This window comes from Corythoichthys intestinalis, chromosome 2 (assembly GCF_030265065.1).
Source record: "Corythoichthys intestinalis isolate RoL2023-P3 chromosome 2, ASM3026506v1, whole genome shotgun sequence".
NCBI lineage: Eukaryota > Metazoa > Chordata > Actinopteri > Syngnathiformes > Syngnathidae > Corythoichthys > Corythoichthys intestinalis.
In genome coordinates this window covers 77,660,432-77,666,431 of record NC_080396.1, presented here as the reverse complement: position 1 = coordinate 77,666,431, position 6,000 = coordinate 77,660,432, and positions in this window count along the sequence as shown.

Here is a 6,000-nt window from a genome sequence, read left to right as displayed (position 1 = left end):
ATTTTTTATACCTAATCTCTGCCTGTTTTGTCTTTTGGGTAATGAAAATTTTGTACAAAGTATTCTTTTTTCTGCAAGCATTTATAAGAGATTTGGTCATCCAAGGTTTATTTTGAGAATTGCGTTGTCTGTGAATTAACTTAGGACAGTAGGACAGATAGGACAGTGTTTATCATATAGTTGTTCTAGTTTTTTTTATGAAACAGCCATACGCTTCATTTACATCACTTGTATGATAGACACAGTCCCAGCTTTGAGTTAACAATTCCTTTTTTAATTCTGTGATATTTTGCTCTGATCTAAGTCTCCCATAGATTGCCGGAGTTTGATTTGTGTTACTTGAGTGCAGAGTATAATTAGTGAAAATTGGTAAGTGGTCGGTAATTACAGTAATTAAGATACCACTTTGGGTCTCATTTAGCATGACATTAGTAAAGATATTGTCTAATAGGGTAGCACTATGTGTCGTAATTCTAGTCGGCTCTGTTATCAATTGATGCAACCCTAATGTGTACTTAGTACTAGTAAAATCCTCAATATATAAACTCTTGTTAGGATTTACCAGACCAATGTTCAAGTCTCCACAAACAAAAACATGCTTATTATTCGTTTTCGACAGTTTTCCTACACATTCAGTGAAAAGTTCAACATTGGAGTCGGGAGCGTGATAAATACAACTTATGATTATATTTTTACCTTTTGAAAGAAGTAGTTCAATTGTAATGCATTCCATAAGATTCACAATCTTAGTAGACATGTTGTCTAATATATCAAACTTAAGGTTGTCGTCAATAAACAGGGCAACATCCCCACCGCCCTTATCAGTCCTATCCATTTTTGCCATATTGTAACCTTGAAGGTCAAAGTCAGAGCCTTTGATATACTTAATCCAAATTTCCGATACAGCAATGACGTTGAACTTGTTGCCTAACGTGTAAATAATCCTTGATGTGTTCAAAGTTCTTGTAGAGACTTCTGCCGTTGAAATGGATTAATGAAAGCTTACCGTCCAATTTAAAAGAGCTGTTAAATTGATCATCACTGTAGTATTTGCACTCCTCCGGTCTGTTGACGTAAAAGTATTTATCAGGATCAAATATGTCATTTGGTTCATTGGAACAATCTTCAAATTGGTCTTCCAACTGTAATTGTGATAAGAGCATAGAGTCCGCTACTTGGGTCATGATTAGTTTTCATAAACTGTCAGATCTTCAACTTGCTTGATAACTTTCGTTTTCTGGTCTTGTGTTTTGACGAAAATTCTGCAATCTGCGGTCCATGTACTTTCAATCTTCCCAGTTTTCTTCAGTTGACGTGCCTTTCTTGCTATTTCAGCTTTGCGGCGGGTTATATTCTCATTGAAGAAGATGCCATAATTTGCTCTAATTTTAGCTCCAATTTTTGAATAGAAGATTTTAAATCTTCCATTTCTTCAGTCGTGTCAGTCTTTTCTCCTCTTTTTGGTGCATTAGGCATATTTGGGAGGTTTTCTCTTCCAGCTGGCGCCTGAGTTATCAGAGGCAGATAACGGAGCTCAGGAAAATGCGTCCTTTGCCTTCGAGTGTCGGTGTGTTATGTTACATTGAACATTGAACAACATGATGGGATCCTGAAAACAGGACAGAGGAAAAAGATGAGGTGAATATTATAATTTGACCATGGCAGCCTTCCAAAAATGAGTGACAGCACCCTATAAGAGAACGTGAGAGATTAAGGCTGGAAGGAAACAGTAGTTTGTATGTACAATACATGATTCTTATATTTATTCCACGTAGTGTCTTATGCTTTACAGTTTTTCGTGATTGAAAACATATTTCAGGAAACTGCCCTCCGTTTTATCTAAACTCTAAACACAAAAGACTTTTCTCAAGCTAGCTCCACAAAAACTCGCATTCTCTTTGCAAAATGAATGTCTCACTCCAAAACCCAAACTTTCAACCACAAAACCCAAACTTTCAGCATGAAACTGTTGCTTCTATGGCCAAAACCAAACTTTGACAACAAAATGGTCCTCACAGCTTGCAAAAATATAAACACTATTGGATATCTATCGCACACTTCAAAAAAAATTTAAAACACAATGTTGAGGGTGTGATGTACTAAGTACCCTATCATCTGTATAGTAATCACAACTGTATAGTAATCAGTAGTAAGTCACAGATTATTTTTAGGGGAATTGAATCCCACTTATTAATGACAACCTATACAAATGTACTTTTCCCAAAAGAAATATTTCAAAAGACAACAAATGCATACATGTGACAAATTCTTGTATGTACAGTAAAGAGGTACTATGGGGTCTGTGGGGGAGGGGGGGCTGTGCAGAGGCCTGTGTGGGGGACTGTGCACGGGTTTGCACATCACGTCGTCAGGTGGGATCAGGTCACAGGATTTCGTCCACATTGCAGGCTATGTTTTCCCTCGCCAGGCAGTGAGGGAAGAAAGCTCTGGCATGCCGGACCCAGCCACATCATCACAGGTCCATGGTCCTGAGGAGGTTCTCTCCTGGCGTGGCTCAGTGGTAGAGTAGTTGTCCCCAATCCATAGGATGTGGGTTCGATTCTCTGCCCTGATGAACTCGCCTAAGTATCCTTGAGCAAGATACTGAACCCCACATTGCTCCTGGTACTGCGTCACCAGTAGGTAGATGGCGATGTAGTGTAAAGCGCTTTGAGTGCCTTGTAAGGTGGAAAAGCGCTATACAAGTATAACACCATTTACCGGGGCGGGATTCATACAATACTGGGTTCGACACCTCACATTGCTGATTTGCGTATGCTCCACTCGACTTAATCACATCTCTTTCTGACTCTCCCCCCTCCTTTTTCTCCTCTGTCATCAGGCCCCCCATATTGTGTCAACTGGAAATATAATTGCTAACGATAGCGCTACTATAGTCATCGTTAGTGTAGGCGTTGAATGTATTTCTTGTTGTTGCTTGTTCGACTCTTGTATCTCTCTCCTTTTCTAATTCACTTTCTGTCTGCCAAAATCACCTTCCTGTTCGCCGCTTTCTCCGAATAAACGAAACACAATGAATAATCATCACAATAGGCGTATAGACCCCAATCACCAACGTCACACAATGACGTGTTGCTGTATTTGGCCGCCATGTTGTCCGTCATTGTGTATCCGTATTCTCAATGGTCTCAATTTGTCGTGCAATTTATAGTGCAATTCATGGAAGCCCCGGTGCTTTCAAACGCTGTAAACTCATTGGATGTGTTGCATAAAAGGCGTTATGTGGAAAAGCTTCGTTCGATCCATTCGCCATATCCATATTTGATGCCTAAATTGATATTTTTCAACCCGCTGTCTTCGCCGTCTCTGCCTGACATCTGCTACCCTGATATCTGCAACTATCTTGTCCACAGAAACTCAGCCTATCTCACGAAAGTTTGAAAAACTTTAAGAGCACCACTCTAAGCAACTTTACCCCGTGTGACCCTTCCAATTTTCTAAAATGGCGACAATCAATAAAAAAAAAAAAAAGTTGACTGCGATGGCCGACGCTTCAAGGATAGGTGGAAATTGGACTATTTCTTCAATAAAATACGCAACAACTATGTCTGCCTCATTTGCAAAGAGACAGCCGCTGTTTTCAAAGAGTTCAATGTGACGCGATATTACCAAACAACACACGCTGACATGTACGACAACATTACAGGGGAGATACGCAGCGAGAAATTAAAGCAACTTGAAGCTAGTTTAATTTCACAGCAGCAGTATTTAAATCAGCCAAGGTAGCACCCCACATTTTTACCACGCCAAATCTGGCCCCCTTTGCAAAAAGTTTGGACACAGCTGTTTAACTGATGATCCGTAAACGAGGCCAGCTTCTTTCACTTGGTACCAGCTAAATATTATTCAAAAAATAATGATGGCGGAAGAAATAAACATTTTGAAACTGTATGTTGTCGGCGATTAGCCTCACAATGATCTTAATTGTGGTTGTCAGCCCAAAACCCTCTAAATATATAATAAATTCATCTTACCAGATATAAAATGAGTACTACTTAGTCTGTGGTGATAGTTTGGTGCCCAGTTTCTCGTCGAATTGCAGGAGTCCATCTCACGCTCCTCTTCGGGTCTCTCGGAATAAGGTAGAACTTCAAGTCTCTCCGTCTATCTTCTCTGTTACTGCAACCAACTTCCAAGCACGCCTTCACCATTTTGATTATACATTTTAACGAACAGAAAAACACGCCGTAATAGGAGGCATGTAGGTAGCAGTAATGTGTAAACACGACGAGCTGACAGACAATATGGCGGCTCCAGTCAGGGAGGCGGGGTTGTGACGTCATGTGATTGGGGTCTGTATCATACTCCCGTGTGATACATTAAAACTGTTCAGACCGATGGGACACTCAGATCCCCTTTTTCAGTGTCAAGCAGCCAAACAGGACAGGTTAAAAAAAATCGATTGAGTGCAGAGAAACACATGCAGTAAAAAGCGAGCTAGACTGTGCTGATTTACTGAAGCGTATTTCTGCTTCCAATAACTTTGAGTGTTAAACTATGTCTGAGTGTGTGCCGCGTGTACGTGGATTTGTAGTGGAGGGGGGGAGGTTGTGTCCGCGGGTTGTTGTGTGCATTTGTGTGTGTTTAACGGAATGTTACTGTAGCTAAACTCTACTATTGGTCTTTGTACATTTTTGGCCCATATATGTTTTTTTTTTCCTGAATATCCTGTAACATATCAACGAGCGAGTGAAACCGTTAAGGCCGAACCTCTCTCCATCCCATTTTCTCGCCCGGACACGTTGGAAATTGCGGCAAGGTAAGGGATCAATGTCAAAAATTGTTAACTTCTTAAAGCTAAAAGTTTGAGTGATGGCCTATAATAGTCTTCATAAATCATTCAATCGTGTCGTTCGATCAATTCCTGCGCTTGTATTGGTGTCTATAACACAAGTATTCGCTTAATTTCTTGATAACTGACTTCAGATAGTCCTCGATATTTCACCGCCTCGTAGAACGAAGTTACTCGAGGGAGCTCTAACTGCGGAGGGGCTAACTAGCGCCTTTCACACAGGGCTCTGCTAGTAAAGTTAGCGAACGTCAGTTCGGATCTGAATTGTCGCCAGTTGGCGTTGTGACGAGTTATTTAAGGCCCCTTTGTAAAGCGCTTGTTAACGAAAAAAAAAAAAAAAATCATGAGCAATGAGGTAAATAGAGTGATGGACTAGTGCCTTCCATACAAGTCATGTTCAGGGCTTTGTTAGTAAAGTTCTGAATGGTCACCAGTTATTTTTGACAACGAGTTATTTAAGGCCCCTACATACTCTCCGATAATTACAGAAAGGGAAGAGTTTTGCCTTTTTATGGAGATCGTTTCATTTATTTAGCCATCGAGAGTTTATCAAACCGGAGAGCTCCGCTACAGGTCGCATTTGAAAGTACCCCCATTACCCCACTGTTCGCACACACCCCTGTTCATAAAACAGTTTAGAGGTGTGCTTCTGTTTATCCAGTATGATGCCCTATCAATCGAAGTTAGGGACCATGGGACTAATTGCTTTGGTTGAATGTAAATAAAGTTATGATCACTACAGTTAATGTTTTTGAATACTTGTATTTTTTTTTCTATCTATCTATCTATCTATCTATCTATCTATCTATCTATCTATCTATCTATCTATCTATCTATCTATCTATCTATCTATCTATCTATCTAACACATAATAGTTAAGTTAATGGAATTTATACTGTACCTGTAAATTCATATTTTATGCTGTACAGCGGTTCTCTGCTTAATGCAAATGCAAATGCCAATACTGTATATTTTATAATTTAGATTTTGTATAAGTTGCTACTTAATGCGTCTTATATGTTCTGATTTCAGGATGAGAGATTTAGACTTGTATATGTTAAATTATTATGTACTGTGTTTAATTCGAGATGTTTCTGGTTGCACTTTTCCTTGCATGCCGTGTGTCCATGTTACTTTGTCACCTTTTTCACCCCTAACCAGTTTGCATGCGTGTAAATAGACAGCGT